This window comes from Macrobrachium rosenbergii, chromosome 39 (genome assembly GCF_040412425.1).
Source record: "Macrobrachium rosenbergii isolate ZJJX-2024 chromosome 39, ASM4041242v1, whole genome shotgun sequence".
Classification (NCBI taxonomy): domain Eukaryota; kingdom Metazoa; phylum Arthropoda; class Malacostraca; order Decapoda; family Palaemonidae; genus Macrobrachium; species Macrobrachium rosenbergii.
In genome coordinates, this window is record NC_089779.1 from 8,309,172 (window position 1) to 8,334,565 (window position 25,394).

The 25,394-nt window shown below is 37.1% G+C and overlaps 1 protein-coding gene across 8 annotated transcripts in view; it reads right to left on the reverse strand.

Moving 5' to 3' along the window:
* Positions 1-25,394, reverse strand: part of LOC136825712 (galanin receptor 2a-like) — a 513,143-nt gene that overhangs the window by 152,285 nt on the left and 335,464 nt on the right. For 5 of the 8 annotated variants that reach the window (XM_067082474.1, XM_067082478.1, XM_067082476.1 and 2 more), the window contains one exon: positions 16,647-16,699. The exons of the other annotated variants lie outside the window; for them this stretch is intronic. The gene's annotated coding sequence lies outside the window, so the exon portion shown is untranslated. The remainder of the gene's footprint in view (positions 1-16,646; positions 16,700-25,394) is intronic. 8 annotated transcript variants of the gene reach the window in all.

The window sequence follows — 25,394 nt, forward strand, 5'->3', positions numbered from 1 at the left end:
ACAATAGACGCAGGACTCCAAGCGATAACTCCAGATAAAAAAGGCTCAACAAAACATTTCTGACGGAGACATTACTCACAGATCCCCCAGGCTTGAACGCTATCCAAGATTCCCACAAAACACCGATTACGTCAAGACACAGATTGCTTACGCCATCACTCAGAATTACAACGTCTTCTTTAAATTTTCGTCTTACGTTCAAAGCTACTTAAAGGAAGGGTTCGAGTCAAATCTGAGCATTTTAGCTCTTTCAGTAGCTTGTACGCTCTTCGTGAATACGAACTGAACGCATCAGCTGCATTCAGTGTCTAAAGTTTATACAGATTGAATGCAGCTGATGCTCCAATTACTTTTAATTCCACCTGTTAGGAGGGTGTCAAATAATAATAATAATAATAATAATAATAATAATAATAATAATAATAATAAATCAATAGTGATTAAGTGAAATTATGAATTCAAACACCAGTGTGCGTAAACCCCCAATTCTATTACCATATTGTCCAGTGAATCTCAAGGCCAGAAGGTGACCCCAGCATAGAGAAACATATCACTGGAGCATTCCTTCGCTTTTCTCGTTTCCTTCTGACCTCGGATACAAAGGGGCCTTTGGATACCCGCCCCATTATTCTCTACTCCAAAGAAATGAAAAAATATTAATGAAATATAAAAGAGACTCTTAAGTGAAGCACTCGGGTGAGTTTTGAATCGTTTGAAAAGTTTCAAACAAGGTTTAATAAAGTGCAGTATTAATTAAGAAAGCTTGGAGAAAAAAAACCAACAGTTTTCAGTACAACTAATGATTAAAGTTCTGAACAGACTGGAAATGTTACCAGAAGATCGAGGTAAGGATTTTTTTTTCTTTTTTCTAAAGTGAATTGTTTTACGATAAAATGCAGCAGCGAAGTTCCTGGAATAAAAAAAAGATTGTCAAAACAAGAAACGTTCAAGAAGCTGCAACGGAAAAGTTTGGCAAATAAAGGAACAGTTTCAAAAGGAATGAAATAGACGGGCTTCCATGAAGCTGAAAAACATTTCGGAAACAATCTACAGAAAAATGACAGATATCAAAAGCTGTTTAAGGTAACTTATGCAGAAACGTTCTGAGAGACAGAAAACATTTGAAGAAGTTGAACTGAAATCGGGGGAGGAAGCGGATAAAACCGAAACATTTTAGGACGACTAAAATTTTTACGCACAACTTCTAAGGGATTGGGAGTTTTAAGAATAATAAATATAAAAAAAAAAACTTTAGGGAAATTTAAACCTGAAGTAAGGTCGTTGAGACAGAAGAATCTGCAAGAAATCAGAATAGAAAAAAGCTAATTATTGAATTCTAAGGACTCTGCAATATTAACTGTATATAACAGGGTTCGATTTCCAAGCGAAGCGGAGCGCTTTAGGCATACCCCACTGTGCCTCTGTTGACTTAAGTAGCGAATTAAATACCTGGTGCATTTAGCTACAAACACTTATTTCCATGAAATAAGTTAATGAATAAGGACAATGAACCTTTAGATTCCCGCCGTTTAGCCGGGGTCACCCTCTCTCAATATGGACCCTATGCAGAATGAAGGTACCATCAGAAGGGTACGTATCGTCTCCTGGGTCGGGGCTTGCCACCTCAACCCTCTGTTAGATTAACGTCAGTTTGGCGGTAATAATAATAATAATAATAATAATAATAATAATAATAATAATAATAATAATAATAATAATACGTACCAAGACCTGAAAATCGAAATAAAAAGGATATGGGATATGCCAGTGGAAACTATACCCATAATCATAGGGACACTAGGCACGATCCCAAGATCCCTGAAAAAGATTCTGGACAAACTAGATGCCGAAGTAGCTCCAGGACTCATGCAGAAGAGTGTGCTACTAGAAACAGCGCACTTAGTGAGAAAAGTGATGGACTCTAAGGAGGCAGGTTGCAACCCGGAACCCTACACTATAAAAACCACCCAGTCGAGTAGGATGACTGTGATAGAAAAAAATAAAAAAATAAAAATAAATAAATAAATAATAATATAGGATACACCAACATCCTAAACAATCTACAAAGACCTCTTAACTTCTCGATTTTCTTAAGCTTCTGTTTAGGTTAATCTTACCTCTGTGATTACTGAGCCCATGAAGCGTCTTCTTAGGTTTCGCGTTAGGTTTCAATGTTTACAGAAGTAAGAGTATCCTACAATAAGTTTTGAGGAAATGGAAAAGATAACATGTATTTTGGTCTTAAAATTACAAATATATTTACCACGTGAAAGCAATAATAATAATAATAATAATAATAATAATAATAATAATGGTAGTAGTAGTAGTAGTAGTAGTAGTAGTAGTAGTAGTAGCAGCAGCAGCAGCAGCAGCAGCAGCAGCAGCAGCAGCAGTAGTAGTAGTAGTAGTCAAACAAGGTAAAACAAAACCTTGCTAGTAATTCATCTGCAAGTCAGCGTGTTCATATCATTCCACGTCCACCAAAGAGACTCCGCCAGTTTTACGTACGATGAACAGGGGATGAATTCTACGAACTCCACTTTTCCGTTACATTTTTAGAGATTAAAGAGAAAATACTCAACAAAGTAACATTTGCGGACTCGTATGGCGTACAATCTAGTCGGTTGCAAAAATAACAGTCTCTGGCGTGCATAAAGAGTTTTACAAAAGTGTTTCTACTTTTTCATCACGATAATCTTCGGAGAGCCTTTCCAATCTCTTGTTCATGGAGGGAAAGATACAGTACACTAAAGAAACAGTTATGTATAAATGTATGTATTATATATATATATATATATATATATATATATATATATATATATATATATATATACATATATATATATATACAGTATATATATATATATATATATAATATATATATATATACAGTATATATATATGTATGTTTATATATACATACATACACATATACATATATATATAGATACATACACACACATATATATATACATAGTGTGTGATATACATTACTTAAGAGTATATTCTTTGCACAAGACTTCCTTCTTCTCAAGAGTAAAAACAATCTGATGTAGCAAAGAACTTCAACTTCCTTAACTAACAACAAAGCAGATGCATAATTAAATAAAAGCAGCCACCGGCAACAAGGAAGCATTATCCAGTCAAGAGTGATGAACGTCTTCATGGTATTATGAAAGTAGACAAAAGAATGAAAATGACTTTCAGAGTTTCTTCCTCCCCGGGAGAGGAGGAGAGGAAGTAAATGAAAACTAAAGAAAAAAAAGTTAAGACAAAGAGTTTACCATAACATCTTATGCCGCTGAAGAGGCGAGGGAGCTTTAGACTAAGTTAAAGCTAGTAAACTTATACACTATATTATTATTATTATTATTATTATTGCCATCAACCAATATGGCCTAGGTTTTGTGTGTGTGTGTGTGTGTGTGTGTGTGTGTGTGTGTGTATATATATATATATATATATATATATATATATATATATATAATAATAATAATAATAAAAGTGATTGTAACTAATGTAGCCTTGTGTTCTATAGAGATCCAAACCCCTTGACTGAACTAGACAAAATTTTGCAGGTGGCCCTCATTTGACACCAGGAAGGTTTTTAAGTAGGTTCAAACCCGTGCCCCCGCCCCCTTCGCCTTCCCTTTGTAACTAATGCTGTAAATAAACTCTACGGGTTTATCATACCTCATTTCAAGTACTTGAGACCATAGAAACATATGATTGAAAATGCTTTTCTTTCCTGTGATTAATAATTCTGTATCGAGGTTTGTGTTTAGGTTTGGGGGGCAGGGTGGTATTTAGGTTTAGTTGAGGATGTGTGTTTAGGTTTAGTGGGGATGTGTTTAAGTTTAGTGGGGATGTGTTTAAGTTTAGCAGGGGGTGTGTTTAGGTTTAGTGGGGGGTGTGTTTTGTTTTAGTGGGGTGTTTCAGTTTGGTGGGGGTGTGTGTTTAGCTTTAATGGGGGGTGTGTTTCGACTTAGTGGGTGTTTAGGTTTAGGGGTGTGTGTTTTGATTTAGGGAGTGTTCAGGTTTAGTGAAGGGTTTTTTGGTTTAGCGGGGACATGTTAATCAAAATCACACAACGTGTTACTTCCTCTCAAAGGTGAATGATGGCTGTCATTCAGAGTTTTCTGGGCAGCCAGGTTGGTCAACTATTGTGTGTATATATATATATATATATATATATATATATATATATATATATATATATATATATATATATATATATATATATATGAATGTGTGTGTGTCTGTAGGCGTCAGCCGGTCATCTCGCGAGGAGTGAGCGGGTCTTGATGTCCTCGGGGAATGTACAGTTACCCCTCTCCAGGTGATTAACTTATATCGAACATCGACGAAGATTCGATGATCCCTCGTCTGGTAAACCATCTCCCTCATTTTGCGCTTGGATATTTACTCTAGAAAGAGGGAAGATGGTGGAGATGTACTGTTCACTGGGTTCTATTTTCATTACTCAAAATGTTCACCAACTATTATTATTATTATTATTATTATTATTATTATTATTATTATTATTATTATTATTCAGAAGATGAACCCTATTCATATGGAACAAACCCACAGGGGCCACTGACTTGAAATTCAAGCTTCCAAAGAATATGGTGCTCATTAGGAAGTAAGAGAAGGCAAAGAGAAATATGAAATAAACCAAAAAATGCTTATTATGGCGAGCATGCACAGAACAGAACGGCAGTATGTAGTAACATGACAGACATACCAATAACTGAATCAGTCACCTTTATTTCGTGTTTTATTTTTCACATCAGTCTAATTGACTCGATAAAGAAACGTCGAACGTTTCTCCCAGACTGCTGTGTATCAGTCTCAAGGAGTTTATACCTCCAATCCTATCAGGGAACCCTGTTAATGGTTATCACAGAGGATTTCAGCATTTTCATCATTAGTATATATATATAAAAATACTTGCTAAGAGACTTTGTAGATTTGTGACATAAATAACGTAATTTTTTTTCCAGCGGAGACGAGCCCAAGGCTCCTACAGAAAACTGTAGTGCTTATGAGCTGTTACCAAACAGATTATATCTTTTTTGCTAGTGAAATAAACAGATACGCCTACAGGTTTGTGTAGCTTTAACCAGCAAGGGGAAAATGAACTTAATGCTCAATTTTTCACTGTGAAAGAAGAAAGATAACCTTTATTTTAAAAAAACCCCGAAATACAGAAAGAAACTCACGAGAATGAGACAAATACATTCCACTGATCAAGGATGCTTGGTAGACCCACTTAGAGTGGGTCCTGGGTAGACCGCACACCTTCGCGAAGAAAGGGTCATTCAACAGATATTAATCAATTCGTGACAATAAATAACTGGTGTTTATGATTATTATTACTCTGTAATTTGGCTACAAACCTACAGTTCACGAAGACGGAGTTCAGAGTATTATATAGGAAAAGATGGGGAAAAAATACGCTACTAAAAAGGACTGGGACGAATCATAAATCTCCCAAACGCACTCAAAACTAATCGTCTTGATGGTAACCAGGGTGCTGTAAACCCCACAGTTTTGCTTCCTCCCTTGTCTGTCCGGGTTTAAATGAAGTATTTCCAGAGAAGATGAATGGAATTCGAGGAAATCTGAAGGAAACATTCATTGGGTAACTCCCTCTCTGAGAGAAATTTTCTGTGGACGTCAGCAAAGAGTTGGCATGGTCAAGAGAATCAAAATCATCTCATTAGATTTCATTACGCCTGCTACCAGACAGACGGACAGACAAAAATAACCCCCTGAACTGCGGTAAAAACAACAAGACACGATATCACTATATAAAAATGTATCACCTCAGCAGACTAAGTCTAATCCTTCGGGCCAGCCCTAGGAGAGCTGTTAATCAGCGCAGTGGTCTGGTAAAACTAAGGTATATTTAACTTAGCAGACTAAGCAGGACACACCAAAATAACCTGGGCTCGATCACCTATCTCCCAGCCCCTGGCGAAGCAATTTTAAGGTAACCGGTACTAATGCTAGGCAGTAGCCAACCCCATCTATGCTCAATCACCCCAAGGGGGAAGGAACTGGGGGAAGGAACTAGCCGACGTGGTTAACAGATCGTGACACAGCGAGTGACTCGAGGTGACGGTTGCTGCTTCTACTCTTGTGAAAAACCCAAGGCCGCGAAGAAACATTCTCCTGTTGCCGAGCAACATTTCTTTTCAGCTATGTTACCACTTCATATTTCTTTAACTGGATTCCCTGGACGCAACTGGAGATGGAGAGGGTTAGTGAAAATGAAGAAAAAATATTGCCCAGAGCAATATTGAGTCAAAAATGTTTTTCCGCAGCTGGTTCAACTATCAACACCGAGAGCAATATAGAGTCAAAAATGTTTTTCCGCAGATGGTTCAACTATCAACACCGAGAGCAATATTGAGTCAAAAATGTTTTTCCGCAGATGGTTCAACTATCAACACCGAGAGCAATATTGAGTCAAAAATGTTTTTCCGCAGATGGTTCAACTATCAACACCGAGAGCAATATTGAGTCAAAAATGTTTTTCCACAGCTGGTTCAACTATCAACACCGAGAGCAATATTGTGTCAAAAATGTTTTTCCGCAGATGGTTCAACTATCAACACCGAGAGCAATATTGAGTCAAAAATGTTTTTCCACAGCTGGTTCAACTGTCAACACCCAACTCCATTGTTGCCTTCTTGGATGATTAACTGAATGACTGACTAACTGACTGTCAGTAGGATAGATAGTCGTAAACTGGCGTCGCAGCGATTCTGGTCACGGACGATGAAAATACCCAAATTGAGCTAGAAAATTATTAACAATTTACTCAGTCCACGCGTTTTGTTAATACTGTCATTTCTTAATTTGATAAAAATCAGTTATATATATTGATAAAGTAATAGAATTCACAAGCTTACCAATTCCATGCTTCCAAAAATCTTTAAAAGGACGCACCATTCACACAAACCATGCCGCAATCATTTACGGGACCGATTATGTAAATGAAATGAAAAGCTTTAAACCGATTCGCCACCAAAAATAATTTCCGTGCAAAATTGTCTTTATTTGATTTCTGTCTTTATTGAAAGTTAAAGGGTCAGTTGCCGATAAACGTCAAGAGATGTTATTAGCGCCGGCACTCTGGGGGCCATTGCATCGAGGCTCTCCGTGTTTTGAAAAACCAATTACAGCGTTAATATGCAAATTACCGCTGCTCATTACTGTCATCTCGCACATTCTACTCATCAGGTAACAAATTTAGTCTTTGTCACGATTCTAATATCGTCATCGAACCTGCACCCACAGATGATATTCTCTCTCTCTCTCTCTCTCTCTCTCTCTCTCTCTCTCTCTCTTTCTCTTTTGTGGCGCAGTGGTAAACGTGCTTAACTCACAATATAAGGAACCCGCGTTCGAATCTCGAATGGGACGAGGAATGACGAATGCAGGCGTTCCCTAAAATCCAGTAGACTCCTGTTGACTAAATAGTGAATTAGGTATGCTAGTTATCAGTCGACTGTTCTGGGTCGCACCCGCCCCCCCTCCCTCTCTCTCTCTCTCTCTCTCCTTTCTTTGCTATTTATCGTTAATGAAGCAAACGGAGTTCATGTGGGTGTAAGTTCTGGGAATGCAATGAATATATGAAAAAAGTTAATTTTTGACGTAGTTAAAAAATAACAACAATATCAAAGGGTTTTAAAATCTCGCATTTCAGTTTTAAACGGATGTTAAAACATTCTAAGCTCGGATTTGCAACGGCTCAGCTATAAACATTTATTAGTGTGAAATATAAATATATATACAGTATATTAAAGTTAATTGCATTGTTCGCAGATACTATTTTCTCATCAAGACCTTGAATCAGTCTATACTTATTCTTTTTCTCTTCTGACTAGCTTCTCAGGAATAAAGAAAAAGTATATATATATATATATATATATATATATATATATATATATATATATATATATATATATATATATATATATATATATATATATGACTTTTATCACATCACCGTGATTCATATACAAGCATTAAGCCACAAACGTCCTTTAATATCCAATTCTCTACCTCAGAAATAATATATTTTCATATATGTTACCGAAGGAATTTTTTAGTTGATAATATATATATATATATATATATATATATATATATATATATATATATATTTTATATATATAATATATGTATGTACATATGTGTGTTTGTATATATAAAATATATCTATATATACTATATATATACAGTATATAAATATGTATATTTATTTATTTAAATATATATATATATATATATATATATATATATATATATATATATATATATATATATATATATAGTATGAACTTCTGGAACGTTAACGATTCTGCCAATTTACCAAAATATACATGGACGAAAACATTATTAAAATAATTTTTGTGAAACAACTCTTCGAAATACTGGAATTTCAAATAGAGGCTGAAACAGAACAGAATAAGAGAACGCTTTAATAATAAGGTTTATACGCAAGAGAAGTAAATCAGGAAAATTTTTTGCAACCCTGTCTCTTTTCCTTCAATAGATGTTGCAAGGGTATTGTCTCTATTTACAACATCCATTCAAAGAAAACCGACATTTGCAAGCGCTTGTTAACAAATTTTCCAATGTTTACTCTTGTTTTGTATTAACGAGCTTTTAATATCCATCCTAACTATCTTGCTTCGTTCAGAATTCCGGCTTCTGAAAGGTATGCTTCATAAAAACGATTTTGTCTTCATCGATACTTATCTTGGAAAACGGCTAGAAAAGTTAATGTTTGCCAGTATTATGATTTCAAAACCATTAAAGCTATATGTATACATACACACACACACACACACACACACACACATATATATATATATATATATATATATATATATATATATATATATATATATATATCATCTGGACATTTTTCACTTGGAAATAGCGGCCACGGAAGTTCGAAACTTCCGGTTCTCTGCACGTGCTCTAGGATAAAAGTCTGGTGACCTCATGATCTTCACTCTGGTGGCGACTCACCACAATCAACTAACTACAAGATACAAGAGTCATTGCTTTATCAACAGAGGCCCACTGGACTTTTCAGGAAACAGACTTAAACCACTTTCCCTAGCTGAGATCATATTCTGGTCTGCTGACCACAAGGACCCATCGAACTATATACTCACATTTATATTTCCCAAAGAAGTCGTTTCCCTTAAGAGGTAACGTGAAGTTGAAGAAGAAATTTGATAAGAAGAGAAATAACACATAAGGACAACAATGAATTAAAAATGAACCAGGGTTAAATATACATATGTGGAAGAAGTGGAGGAGGAATTTGTAAAACTCCATGATGGAGTCGTAGGGAGAGCAGAGGAAGTTCATGGATATAAGGTGGTGAGCAGAGGGAATAAAAACACTTATTGATGTGGTGGGGGAATCACTTGAAGGGAAAATCATGTACGTTTACAGTTGGACAGGCGGGGCAGTCGAGAAAGGTAAAGAGAAAAAGAAGGCAAGTAATGAAATAAGAGGGGAAAGGATGAGAAAGAACTTGACACAGAAGAAGCTGCTCTACCGGGAAGTAAAATTGTGAAAGATCGATGAACAAATATATCTCAGAATGGATTATGGAAATGAGACATGCTCTTTCAAGTGAAAGCAGTCTTTGGACATTAGAAAGTTTTTATAGGATGTGCTGCAAGCAAAACATAGAGGAGAGGAACAGTTGCATGAAGCAAGGATGGAAAGGGGTTGTGTAAGCTTGAAAGCGCTTGTGAAAGAGACTGACGTTATTATGAGGGCCAAAAAGAGGCAGAAGAATGGAAAGACACTGCATTACTGGGATAATAACTTAGTTATAGCAGTACAGCGGTAATTGTGTGAATGCCTGGTTGATCACGGTATGCAAGGTGGGTCTAGAGGTTCCAGTGCAATGCGTGAAAGGAATAACTGTTCCCTGGTATGAGATTACGGATAATAGAAGACTATAAGAGTTATAAGGACATAGCATTACTTAGCAAACTAGGGAAGGCATATAGTGGGATTTTGCCTGCAGAAGTAAGATGGGTGACAGAAGTACGAATAGGATAAAACGGTGCAGGTTTAGACAAGGAAGAGGGTATGTGGACCAAGTTCTTGTTATGAAATAGTAATGTGAGAAGTTTGGATATAAAATGGAAACAGGAACATGGAGCTATATAAAAGCTTAGGACAAAATCGACACAGCTGCAATTCGGTCTTTGGAATGCATGGAACAGAAACTGAAGTGCTGAGAGAGGTTAGAAGTTCTTATAACAGAGGCAAAGCATGTTAAAGTATGTAAACAGGAGACCAGCTGATTCGTGTCAAAACGGGTCTGAGAAAAGGATGTGTTATGTCTCCACTGTTGTTCAATGCCCTCATGGATGAAGTGATGGCATAAGCAAGAGAAAGGATACTTGCAATGCATTACTATCCTAATAGAATTCTCTTTGCATTTTAATAATTTACTTACATTTTCACCTATTTATTACCTTATTTTTTATTTTCTAATAAGTGAGATCTCTTCTTTCTCTAGTTCCCTCTATTTCCTCTTACTTCTTTCTAACACCATATTCTTTGGAAGCTTGAATTTCAAGTCAATGACCTCTGTGGGCTTGTACCATATGAATAGGATTCATGTTAATAATAATAATAATAATAATAATAATAATAATAATAATAATAATAATAATAATAATAATAATAATAATAATAATAATAATAATCATGACGCAAAAGCGCGGGATAAGAAAATAGATCGTATGTGATATGTGGAAAGGTTGATGTTTTCAGATGATATGATACTGATTAGGGACAGAGACAAGAAGCTGCAGCTGCTAATGAGTCTGAGTGTGTTTGCAAGAGCAAAGCGTTGAGAGCAAATTGGAGGGTAAATGGTAACCAGTTATCTGAACCAATTATTGTTATTACGGATGATGGAGGAATGGAACCACTTAGTTCACGGAGGTATTTTGAAATGAACATGTTTTGAAATAAATATAAGCATTAGAATATTGCTATATCAGTATATACTCATTACTGACCCAGACCAATTCTCACTGAGCATTAGAATACATATTTTGAACAACACGATAATGGTTCTTGGAAAGGCAGAGAATTTAAATGATTTTTTTCGATATGTGTTTGTGAAACATATATACAACTGATGGCGGAAATTTTCAATATGGTGGTCATGTTCATGGTCTAAAGCTCACAAAGTCTGGGTTCATCAGTATGTTGTTTTTTGTCGTTATATAAGTAATTTGTCAAAACGTGGAGTTTCACCACAAATTTCATGGCTTCGGTACTCTATAACTGTTTAACTACGACAGGCAGAGTCTTCATATTTGGCATAAACATCCCAAAACGACATCAAGGTCAGTAACTTCTGATAATGTCCCTCAAACCAAAATAGCTAGCATTGGGGACATGTTTCACAAACACAGTTTATTGGAAGCAAATTATGGGAATGAACTTTGCAAGAACTGTAATGGTATCTTGCACATCACATGAGTTCTTAGAATCCTCATACAAAGAACTTGGATCGGGGTAAAAATACTCGCAGGAAACTTGTTTAAAAAACAACTGATTTGAACAATAGGCTTCTCCGGTATTCAACTCGCTTTGTTTCATGTGCAGAATAAAATCAGAACTTCATCTGTTGTAGGATAAATAAAAGAATAAAAAATAAGCAAATACCAGGTGATTTAATCGCTCCAGATTTTTAACGATTACTGATCATATGCATTACCTAGGAAATGCGAGACTATAAATGAAGTATTGCAAGAAGTTAGGAAACATTTCTGTATAGGGGTTCATTCAAGCTTCAATGTGTGTTCGTGTGTGCGCTCGTGTGTGTGTGTGTATGTGTATATATATATATATATATATATATATATATATATATATATATATATATATATATATATATATATATATATATATATATATATTATAAACCTAGGGCCTACTTCAGTAATATGGTCAATAAAGAGAAATCACAACATAATAGTGAGGGTAATTACCATCAGGATCATTATTTCAGCATCATTATACTTAATCATAAACAAGTAAAAAGTGCGCCGAAGTTTCTTCGGCGCAATCGAGTTTTCTGTGTAGCGTTTAATCAAGGCCACCGAAAACAGATCTATCTTTCGGTGGTCTCGGCATAATGCTGTATGAGCCGCGCCCCACGAAACTTTAACTACGGCCCGGTGGTGGCCTGTCCTATATTGTTGCCAGACGGACGATTATGGCTAACTTTAACCTTAAATAAAATAAAAACTACTGAGGCTAGAGGGCTGCAATTTGGTATGTTTGATGATTGGAGGGTGAATAGTCAACATACCAATTTGCAGCCCTCTAGCCACAGTAGTTTTTAAGATCCGAGGGCGGACAGAAAAAGTGCGGACGGATAGACAAAGCCGGCACAATAGTTTTCTTTTACAGAAAACTAAAACGGGTAAATAAAAATGTTTTTATGAAACGAACTATTCTGAGACATCAAATCTCACCCTACACGATGCTAGTTGGCTTATAAAAGTTCAGCATTTTCCAGAAAATCATATGCTTTATGTATTTCGACTACAAAGAACGTAAATAAATGACTAAGCTCTCCTGTATAACACTTCTCGATGTCTTTTCAGTGCTGGGAAAAAAAAAAAATTCAGTTCCTCACACCATATAGTTTAAAACATCAAAGCATGCGATTCTAAACATTCATTTTAACTTCGATTCTAGAGACCTGTGATTTGCGAGCAAAGAAATGGAATAGTTTCCCCGCACGAGCCAAGATCTACCGAAGACAAGAGGGCTCCTGACACAGAGCCCTCCTTTCTCCTCAACTTTCGGGCGCCGTGAGCTGAGCGATCCTTCGAAGTCGTGTGTTTTTGTCTCTGGCGTTAGTAATCGCCTCCGACTATTATCTGCGAAACTTTCGTCGAAATTTTGCGATTTTTAGTTTCGGCACAATTTCTAACTTCCCCGAGAACTTCCCTTTGTTTTGTGAGGCAATCAATGACCGGGTGGAAGGAGCGTCTTTAACCGGGTGCCTTTGGAGCAAGGGCCCGTGCTGGCATAAGGCCAGCTTAATGTATCCGGTCAGGCAGACCGGCAGTAGAGCCGCGGTCCTTCATTATGGAATAGAATATAACATTTAGGCCAAAGGCCAAGTGCTGGGACTTATGAGGTCATCCAGCAAATTGATAGTAAGAAGGTCTAAAAGGTGTAACGGGAGGAAAACCTCGCAGTTGCACTATAAAATAACTGTTAGAGAAGGTGGAAAAGCAGATGGAAGAAAGAATATGAACGGAGGTACAGTAAAAGGAGTGAAAGAGGCCGAAAGGACGCTGCAAAGACCCTTAAGTATTGCCTACAGTGCACCACGTGAGGAGCACTGACGGCACTACCCCCTACGGAGGTCCTGCATTATGCAAAAGTTTTGCAATTCGCCAAATCCTTTTGAGGCATGTCACGGCTTTTCAAAAAAAAAAAAAAAAAAAAAAAGGATTAGGGAAAGTTGCTGTTTATCCCTTTTTGGCGGGCGGTAGTTTTACAAGATGGTGATTAATATGCTAATATTCTCATTCTCCGCAGAGAGAGAGAGAGAGAGAGAGAGAGAGAGAGAGAGAGAGAGGACACTAATGTAGAGAACCCTCTGTGCCTCTACAGTACGCCACTCAAGACACATTGTAAGTGATACCCCTTTAGGGGGGCCTCTGTAACAGGAAAGATGCGAAACCAAACGACCAGATATTACCGAATATTATTTCTTTTCTTTTCTTGTTTTTGTCTTTAAGAGAAGAGAGAACGTGGCATAAGCGATAAAACTTTAAACACACGAGAATGAGCCTTTTGTAAAAACAATGATAAATCTGGTATATCAAGAAAAAAAGTAACTACGGAAGAACAATAAGCAAAATATCATCAGCACAGAAATGTAGCATATTCTCAGACGTACAAGTGACCAACAAAGGGAAAATTTTTCCATTGCGCGAGCCGCGGCACCACCCCCCACCCCTCCCCTCCCCTTAAGACGAAAAGAAGCAAAAGGAGAATTTTGATTTCTGAATATGTAATATCGTTCCTGACATAAACCAACGCATCGAAGAAAAGTGGAAATTTATATCAGAGATGTTAACGAAAAAGCAACACGGGCAACGAAGAGAATTAACCGAAGGCGACGTAAGATCTTTTTGAATATAAACTATCATTTTAGAGGAAACATAAATTACAGAAGGAAATAACGAAAAAGTCACCCTGAAAAAGAAGAACAATCTCTGAAAATGCACTAAACGCCTGAAGAAACATATCCGTAAAATAAAATAAAAAAAACAAAAAAAAAATTTTGTAACAAAAGGACATAAACGAAACGACACAGAAAAAAGAAAAGCTGACGTAGGCAAATGTATCATTCCAAAGAACCGACATATAAAGAAACAAGAAAGATTTTCGCACAAAGGAAACTGACAAAAAAAGATAGAAAAAGGAAAAAGAAATGCAATATCCTCCCAGACACGGGCATAAAGCACCAAATGAAACATTACACGGCAGGTAAGTGGATAATAAGAGCGAAAAGACACCTGAGCTTATGCCATCGCCATAATTTCGGCCTGTGCTGGCGGAACTGAAATGAATACCGAGTAATTTCGCACGACGATTTGCAGTGAACACTCGCGCACTGCTTGTACAATCGTCCAGACAAATCACGTCAATTGGTTCCTAATCTTTCGGACGATTTAGACGCTCCAGGGATAAATGGCAACTTTTCTTACGTTAATTAAAGGGCATCTGTTCTAGTTAATGCCGCGTCAGTTGCCAGTCAGCGGTGCAGAGAGAGAGACACATTTTAACACTGCAAATACGCGTTTTTGTATTTACATACTTGAAAGTCTAACGCGCATAAGCGTTTGATGCTGCCAGATTCAACTCCTTTGAAGAAAATAACTTTAATTATTTTTTTGTCTTACCCCCACAGTATTCTTTTCCGACAGTAAGTCATATGTATACCGAAATTAGGTATGATAAACCTGTAGAGTTTATTTAGTTACCAAGTCTACGGGCAGAATCAGCCCTGTTTCAGGGAAGCCCTTCCCACCCCCACCCCCTTTGGTGCTAGTGATGTCTTCCCCCACAGTATTCTTTTCGAGATAATAAGTCATATGTATACCAAGTCTGGTTGAAATTGCCCAATGCGTTTCAGAGTTACGCTGGAACATACACACACACACACACACACACACACACATACACACACACATCCATTTTCATACTTATAGATTAACAACTTTTTTTGATAAGATTACTAAATCAAACTAAGCACCTATAATCGAAACATATATGCACAGCGATATAAATCACCAAAATTTAAGGTCACGTCTTCAAGTCGAAACTAACTGAGAGTGGCGGAATTTTTGTCCAAAGGGAAAACAGTAACAAGACACTTGATTAAAGCCACGGGCGAAGTCCAACACCGTGCTACAATACCGCGGTGGTGTAAAAAGTGCCATTAAAACATGATGACGTCAGGAATGTTCGGCATCTCCTTTTCTCGAGAAAATGACTCAGACGCTTGGAATAATGATCGCTAGCGAAGTGTTGCCGTTTTGCGTTACCACCTATTAACGCTCGGCGCGGAAGGATGTATTGTCGCTTCATAGTTGATTTATGTTGAAATTAAGGAAAGAAATGAAAGTTAAAAATTGTGTCAGCAGAGAATTTCGTGAGGAATGAATTGTTGTACTAAAACTGCTGTGCGTTACTCTAAATTTCTATGAAGGTCTCATCGGAAAATTGCGTTCTGCTGTATAATAGATTTTGAATAGTAATTTACTTTTTAAGCGCTATCAATTTCGTGTTTCACTCTCCATTATGAGACAATGTCTGTAGCTGCGCACGCGCGTATGTTCCTGAATTATGCACGTTAATCATTTTCCCACCGAAATAAACGCATTTTCTTCCAGCGAGCAAAATTCCGGCCGGTATTCACCTAACGCATTGGCGGACTGAGAGAAAACCAAATGAACGCTTGAAATATGCAGATCTTTCGATAATGACTCGCGCGAAATGAGATTTCGAGATAAGTAGATCTTTTAATTGATGCGCTGCGTGATACGAGCATTGCAGACTATCGAGAACTCCCGGTAGATGCATTGCATGAAATGAGCATTTGAAATAAGATCTCTCAACGGATGCGTTGCACGAAATGAGCTAGAAATATCTCTTTCCAGATTCACTTTACGAAAAGAGCATTTGAAACTATCATAATTCATGGTAGATGCATTGCACGAAACGCAGATAATTCAGGAGCTGCATTGCATGAAACGAGCATTTAAAATTAGATCCCATAAAATAAGCACTGCACAAAATGGGTCTAAAATGAGATCCCCTAGGGAGACATTGGATAAAAATCAACACTTACAATTATTACGAAATGTCCGGAGGGGCACTTCATGAAATGTATTACAAGTAAACATATGTGAAGGGATGCATTGCACAAAATGAGATCTTAAAGCAGTAGATTTAATAAGTGCATTTCATGAAATGAACACCTAAAAGTAGAAAAAATATCTAATATTTACACTAAAGGAAATGATCGTGACCCGTACCTTATTTAGAAGACTTCGACGCTCACTGAACAATCCGATGTCGAAACGACTATCTGGAACAGAAGAGTACCCTAATCATTAATGAGCTCGGGTAGACACACACGCAGCATATTTTTCAGAGCAAGCTAATGCCCTTTTCTTGCCCAGGCCCAAAGATATCAAGAAAAGGAAAAGTACGGAAGAGGGGGGGTGGGTGTGTGCGTCACCACTCTGGAGAACAGAAGCTGGAAAAGAGTGTCAACGCCTGGCAGTACAAGGAAAGCAGCAGTCACTGCTAATGTTGGAAGATGCTATTTAGATTGTTAATGAGAGAAACAACACAATTATAAGATATCTAGTTTAAGTTACTAATAATAAAACGGTTGAATAATTATAATAATCTAGTGTCTGATAACAGCGAACGAAGAGAAAATTAAAAAAATTACTCAATCTCTTCTTAAGAGTAATGGAATAATAATAATTATGGAGCTTCAAGATGTTTCAAATAAGTGCAGCTACTGCAATGAGCATATTAAGTTTCTAAAAATAAAAAAAATAAAATCATTAACAACTGATATAAACCTGTGTTAAATTAATAACAACATCAGCAGCGGAGCAATTACAACGCCTCATTGTAAAGCCAGTCGCAATAATAATGAGATTGGAAATGACAATGATCCAGTTTTTTTTACCTAATAATAAACAGTGGAGTAATTAAAATGATCTACCATTAAGGCAATTATGAAAGGACAAAGATCAGGCTTTCAAAAATGATTAACTAAAGAGACAAATAAAACCTTGAATTAGAATGCAGGGGATAAAACGAGATATACAATTATAACACAGCGAGTCATCAACATATAAAGTGTTTTTGGAACAACAAGAAAAAAAAGTAACTTTGTGTTTCGTAGCATGGGGTCCTCCCAACACTGCTCGATTTCGAGACGTTGACATTTTTAAAGGACCCTGCGCACACCAGCAATGATTAACTGCTGGCCGAAGGTCCATGCAGATAAATTTGGCCAACATGCAGCGTCAAACTCGGGCCTGAGAGACAAGTTTGGGAACTTCAATTTATTGCAAGCACGTAGGGTTGCTCTTATAAGGATTCTCCGCCATCAGTGATATACTTCCCTTTTGGGTATTATTCTTGATTACAAATTCACTTTTGAGAAATATATCTGGTTTATTCCTTCGTCAGCTATACAAAAAGTAAAATATGCGTAGAAGTTCCTTCGGCGCAATCGAGTTTCCTGTCCGGTGGTGGCCTCAGCCACGGCCCATAAAACTCTTAGCCTTGGCCCATGAAACTCAGCCACGGTCCGGTGGTGGCCTATGTTGTTGGTACCTATAACGCTGCCAGAAGTACGACCATGGCTAACTTTAATCTTAAATAAAAAACACCGAGGCTAGAGGGCTGCAATTCGGTATGTTTGATGACTGGAGGGTGGATGATCAACACAACAATTTGCAGCCCTCTAGCCTCAGTAGTTTATAAGATCTGAGGGCGGACGGACAGACAAAGCCGGCACGAGAGTTTTCTTTTACAGAAAACTAAAACTGATATAATAAAAAAAATTCTTTCAAGATCTTAAAAGACCTGTCTATCTTGAGGAAAATGTTTTTATCTTTTATTCTCCGGTGTTCTGAAAATTGTTTCCCCCTTCGATACAATCTTCAGCAGCTGACACGCACCGTAATGGCTGCATGAAAACTTGAGGTGCTGTTTATTTCTTATCCCAGATCTTCGTTTTAAACTCCCGGCACCGCCGTTCGATTGGTTTATTCTGCAAGCATTAGAGAAATCTTTTTCTTTGCGTTCATAACTACACATGTGAGACTCTCCTTTTCTTTTGAGGTTCAACGTGGCACAATTTCGTAAGTTTAAACTGGGTCCAAAAGCCATTTTTCATTCATTCCTTGAGTAGGTTCACGTCAAGCTCATTTCGTAGTCTTTGTTTCAACTGTTTTCTTTGTTGTTGCTTTTATATAGTTTATTTCTTACTCTTCTATTTCTTATTCCTTATTCAGTTTGTCTGCCATCCAGTTTGAAGCCCTTACGCTTGTAACATTCTGCCTTTCCAAGCAAGGTTGCGTCTTGGCTAATAATAATAATAATAATAATAATAATAATAATAATAATAATAATAATAATAATAATATTATTATTATTATTATTATTATTATAAAGGAAAGGAATATAAAATTTAGTCCAAAGGCCAAGCGCTGAGACCTACGACGTCATTCAGCGCTCAGGAATTTGACAATCAAAGAGGTTTAAAAGTGAAACAGGAAAAAAACCTCAAAGCAGTTGCACTATGAAACAAATTGTTTGTAGAGGGTGGAAAGTAAAATGGAAGAAAGAGAATATGAACGGGGGTACAGTAAAAGAATAATAATAATCGCAAAATTAGGTAAACAGACAATCTCAGTCCGATGTTCCTCACCTCCACCAAGCTCGACTTGTCACATATAGTAAGACCTTCAGGCAGCAATTGACATTTAAACGCGAAGGAAAAAAAAAAAAAAAATAACAGAACAAAACATGTAAATCCCACGACCGTGCAAGGAAAGAGAAATCATTTCGCAATGCTGTAGCGGAAAAAAGTGCAGAACAAATATAAACTTCAGTCACACAAACGAAGAGGAACTCCACCTTTTAAATTGAACCGTTTGATTCTGTGAAGCACAGCATTTTATCCTTGTCGAGCGTGTAAAAACCAAAGGAAATAGCCATTTTCTCTTTCTTTCTATATATATATATATATATATATATATATATATATATATATATATATATATGAGAGAGAGAGAGAGAGAGAAACTGGCCAAACACGAACACACGCAAACATGCACACATAGACAAACAAACACAAACACATTTATACATACATACATAGATACACACACACACACACACACACACACATATATATATATATATATATATATATATATATATATATATATATATAATTATAAAGATTAATGAACATGTCGTGTAAATATTTCTGCAGATGGTTTGCCGTAGAAGGAAGAAAGTGGCAGTGACTACTATGTAGTTCTTGTGGGTCAACCTCATACTTGGGAACAGACACTCACACAGTACATTATATATATATATATATATATATATATATATATATATATATATATATATATATATATATATATATATATATATGGGTGTTTAGTATAACTCTATTTTTCATGCACGCCTGTATGGACACGCTCGACATAAATGTACCAGTTCAATAATATTTACAAAGGTGCATAAGAGCGAGAGTTTACAGCTGACAAAGTTCTCATCAACCTTTCTCTTACAAAAGGTGAGTTTCTCTAAAGAGTGATCCTGAAGTCCATGCAACTCCTGAAACAGTTCGTTTGCCGTCCAAGCAAATCTTTTCCCACATCCTCGCTCATGAATAAACACAAAATATTCACAAGTAACTCCCGTCTGCGCTTCCAACAAGGGGAAAAAGACAACGAACAACAGATTCTCAGGTAACGGGAGACTTGGTATTCAGAGCGTGATGCAACTTCTGCATTTTCAATCGAGGAGGGGACGCGGAATCTATCACGACCGAATGTTGATATTCCGTCGCACGCAATGACGCATGTTGTTGAGCAAAAAGGGTGGACTTATTCATGAGACGTTAGTCTAAATTTGGTGCGTGAGGTCTCCTGAGGAGACGTAAGGGCTGTTCGTCCCCGAGAATGACCATCAAATGAGGCTAAACTACACAAAAGACCAGCGAGACTAATTAGGAAATGAGATGCAAAAACGTTGACTAACTCTGAACTAAATTAATGATTACACGAGACTACCAACGAGATTGACAATCACAGACAGACTACAAACGATGCTAGCAATCAAACGAATCGCAGATGATTAAGAAAAGACTAGAATATAGAATTTAGGTCCCAGGGCCAAGTGCTGGGACCTATGAGGTCATTCAGCGCTGAAACGGAAACTGACAGTAAAAGGTTTGACAGGTGTAACGGGAGGAAACCTCGCAGTTGCACACTGCATCAATTGTTAGAAGAGGGTGGAAAGTACGATGGAAGAAAGAGAATATGAACGGAGGTACTGTAAGAGGAATGAAAGGGGTTGCAGCTAGGGGCTGAAGGGACGCTGCAAAGAACCTTAATGTCTACAGAGCACCGCATGAGGTGCACTGACGGCACTTACCCAGCAGATGATTGCGCTGGCCTTAAGCCATCGCGGGGTCTTAGCCCCGAAGCAGTCACAATGACAGATAACCGTCATTACAATACTTGTATACGCTCTGTCAAGTGAGGCTGGACGCACAGGTCTGGAGTGTACGTGAGGGTACACAATCCCCTGTCTATAACATTTCTCCTGCCACCCCTTTTTCATTTATATCTTAGATGATACGAGAAATAATCGCCGACGAAGTCTGACAAAGTCTGGCAGACCGAGACGTGCCTAAGCGGTAACAAAGTGAATTGGGACGCCTCTTCGTGGTGCCGCCGGACGGCAAAGAAGCCGAAATCATTACCTCGAAATTTGCTTGGCCCACTGCGCCGCCGCCACGCGTTAACTGGGGAAGACGGGAGAATGACTTTCACCCCTAATGGCAAAACTTCCGATAATAATATCGCCATAACTGTCAAACTCTCTTCCCCGTTGGTCACGTTATGAGAAAATGATTCTGTTATATTATACATTTATATATATATATATATATATATATATATATATATATATATATATATATATATATGTGTGTGTGTGTGTATGTATGAATATATATGTGTATGTATGTATGTATATATACGTATATAAATATATATACATACATAAAACACAAACCTCGTTAGTCATGTTATGAGAAAATTATTCCATTGTGATTTATATATATTCATACACACTACACAAATCATATATATATATATATATATATATATATATATATATATATATATATATATATATATATATATATATATAACATGAAGTCTTTCCCATGATATAAAGTGGCTCAAGAGATGATTGGTCAATTAATTATTTTGATGTCTCAACCTCAATGGTCTTGGATTGTCTCCAGAGAAAATAACTAGACACTTCCATTGTGCAACTTTAATCAACAACATACTTCTTTTGTATAGCTTTTTTTTTACATAGCCACACACACACACACACACATATATATATATATATATATATATATATATATATATATATATATATATAAATATATATATAGTTCAGCCCTCCCAGTGCATCAAAAGTGAAAGCGTGTGTTTTTGAGTAATTCTGAACCTGTGCCAGGTTGGGTTTGCTGAATATGAGAGGATGATAAAGCTAGGTGATTTGAATGCAAAGGTTAATGACAAAGAGTGATGGTATATTTCCTACCCGCGGGGTTACCTGAGCAGATGAGAATGGAAAGTCTTTTGGAAATATGTTTGGGAAGGGGGTCCATGGTTTTCAAAGATTAAAATTGATATGTATTCTTGATAAAAAGAAAATGGTGTGGAAAAGTTAGTACACAGTAGATGTAAGGCAAGTAGGTGGATGTAATGGGGAGAGGAGTCATGAGAGAAATAACTGACTTTCGCATACAGGTGATAGAGAGGACTATAAATATGGCATAGTGATGCTTAGTATACCAAGGAAAGTATAAGATAGGATTCTGTTTAAGAAAGAAAGGCATATGACAGGGGAATTTACAATGAAAGAATTAATTAGGCAATGATTTTCTACAGGCAATTCCCAAATCACTTTATATCATATGGACTAGTTTGATTTACTGATGTATTATACCTGTCTCATTCAGGAGACCAGAGAAATAGATCAAAAGGTAAAAATTCTAAAGTTTTCGTGTCCGAATGCATTTAATGAGTGATGTGAACATCATTCCTATATCGTCTTTATTACTACAATTTTTTCCCCCCTGCTCATGATTTAACGTCAGTACTTCCATGATGGTCACTGAAAAGGAAAACTCTTCTTGCATTATTAATCTTTCATCTTCTTCTGCTTCTTCTTCTTCTTCCCAGATGTTGGTAAGAGACTTGGGACACCGATAAGACTAATAAATGTCCCATTGGGGCACAGCCACTCCAGGCAAAGACGACCCGATGCAGGATCAATCGTGATGACCCCGCAGATTTTGTTCAATCTCTCCCGAGATGTGCGCTTTTGGTTGCTCCCGGGCGTCACCCGGGATCCCTCCGGACCATAAAAGTCTTCTTAAAAGACGGCCAGGAGAAAAATGTTGGAACGACCATTTTAGAACTCTGGCTGAAGGGAAAGTGATGCCCAGTATTTTTTCCCTTCCACCGGACTTCTATAACAGATGGCCAATGAGTTTTCTTTTTCCCGAGATAACCATTCGGCGATGCTCTTTCAGTTTCAGACCTCAGATTGATGGAAGTATGAGGTATTCTCGTTTGCACAAATTCTTTCCAAAACATTGAGGATTTAGGGAAATTTTAAGCGCCGACTGCCCGTTAGCTTAGCTCAGGTTCAAATTTTTGTCTCCTCTTTCTTTTTGGTCCGAGCATAAGCGTATCTGTTTTTTAAATCTTCAAATTCAAATGTTTTTCATTCGTGGTCTTATCTCTGGAAGCAAAAGGCACTGTCATTCTAGGGATAATTTCTTTTCGGATATCTACATATATTTATTACTTGTTTGTTTTGTATTTATGAATTTCTTATATCAAAAAAGCAAAAAATCAATTAGAGTACATAAATAATCCCAGCCAAAAAAAACTGCTTCTGGTAAATGTGGCATTACCAGTAAACAACTTTCACTCCCCTAGAAAGTTCCCTCTAAACTTCACGTCAAACGAAAATCAAACTATAATTTTAATTCCGGACGATTATCACAGCCCTATCATGTTTCATTCTCTCGTTCTTTGTTGCACATCCGAAACATTCCCCACTTTTAACCTACTGTGATCGATACCCCGCCTCGATTTCTTTTTCCCGGACGCGTCTCCCTGCAGGGGGATACGCACTTAAAAACGCTGATATATCTATTTTTGCTCCCTTTGAAGGACGCCCCGACGAAATTTTGTTCCGGATATCCATTCGAATCGACACAGAGAGTTTTGGGCGACTGCTGTCAAAATTCTGGAACAATGAATTAGAAAGGAAGAAAGAGTAGGATAAGACAGGGCGTGCGGCCTTGTCTGTTCGGCAACGATTTGAGCTGGAAGCGAGATATATATATATATATATATATATATATATATATATATATATATATATATATATATATATATATATATATATATATATATTATATATATATACATGCGTGACAACGAAAAGATGGTTGCAGAGGGAAATATGAGAAATCGCTGTTAAATTAATCCTTCTAACTGCTGAACTGAGGGTAAACCCTTGTTCAAAAAGCTCCACATCTTCCGCACCACACGCTCATGCAGAGAGCTCAACAGGAACAAGTCAATCTCCACACACACACTGCGTCACTCACCACTTCCTCAAGACACTTTTTCATGGTCCCAAAATTTTAACGTTCCTCCTTTCTAACATCTAGGCAGTCCTGTGAACCCCTCCATATCTCTGAAAGCCATATTGATACTTCTCTCAAATGTAGCTGTCATGCTTTTTTGGGCATCTGTAACACACCAGGATCTTTCAATTCCTGCAGCTGAGCAATCACGGCTTAGTTTAAGAGGCCCGAAAACATCAGCCCTTTTGACTTCATAAAATTGAAACATGACGTTTGGTTATCTAGTTGTCTTAAATTCTGTTTGTGGGCTTGTAGGGAATCTTATTGCTAACTGACATCTACTTGAGATTATAGGTTACGGATCAGTGATGTCTGATTGGGACCTGCGCACTGATTACTTAAATCAGAGTGGAGGATGGTTATACGTAAGGCGTTTAATAACTTAATTTTTGGTGCAGATTATGAAAGTGCATCTACAGAGTATGTTTGACATTTCTCTGGGAAAAATAACGATTTTTTGAATTTCAGACAGCGTAAAAAAATCCGTAAGCAAAAAAAAAAAAAAAACTCATTCAATGTAACATGCTCTTTTATAATAAATCCCACCGTTTCATAGTCCTTGTCATAAACGCAATGTATTTGTTTGTGTTTCAAGAACAAATTACAGAGAATCACCCAACTAAGCCTCAATTATGGTTAATTCCTCTGACGGTGCAGTTCGGATATGTGATGTTTGTGATCTTGAAAGAAAAGAGATGCAAACATCTGCCTAAACCAAACTTGGCTACTGAAAGAAAACAGAATGATAACTGACTTCTTTTCTTTATCGTTGACAAATCTTCGTCTTAAACAAAATGTCATCCTTAATGCTTACTGCAGAAGGATATACTCAGAGGTGGCTCATGTTAGCACACAGAGTTTCACCTGGAATTTGCAGAGCAGTGGCCCCAAGTTCAAACCCTGCTCATAGCTTGACAGAATACACTGACAAACACAACTGTACTATCTCTTTGAGCTGGGGGACCCCATATTTCTACCTGCTGAGTTTCCCTGGTCCTTCTTGGGTGGGGAGGGGGCTTGGAGGTTGATCGCATTGGTATATGTTCAGTCTCCACGAGGTTGTGTGCCAGTGCACTGGACCATCCTGTGCCACTATTGCTCACAAGAACCTTTCAACCTTGAATATATATATATATATATATATATATATATATATATATATATATATATATATATATATATATATATATATATATATTTTACCTGTATGCCCTATTACTCTTTCAGAGGAGAAGGAAATCCTGAACCCGACACATCG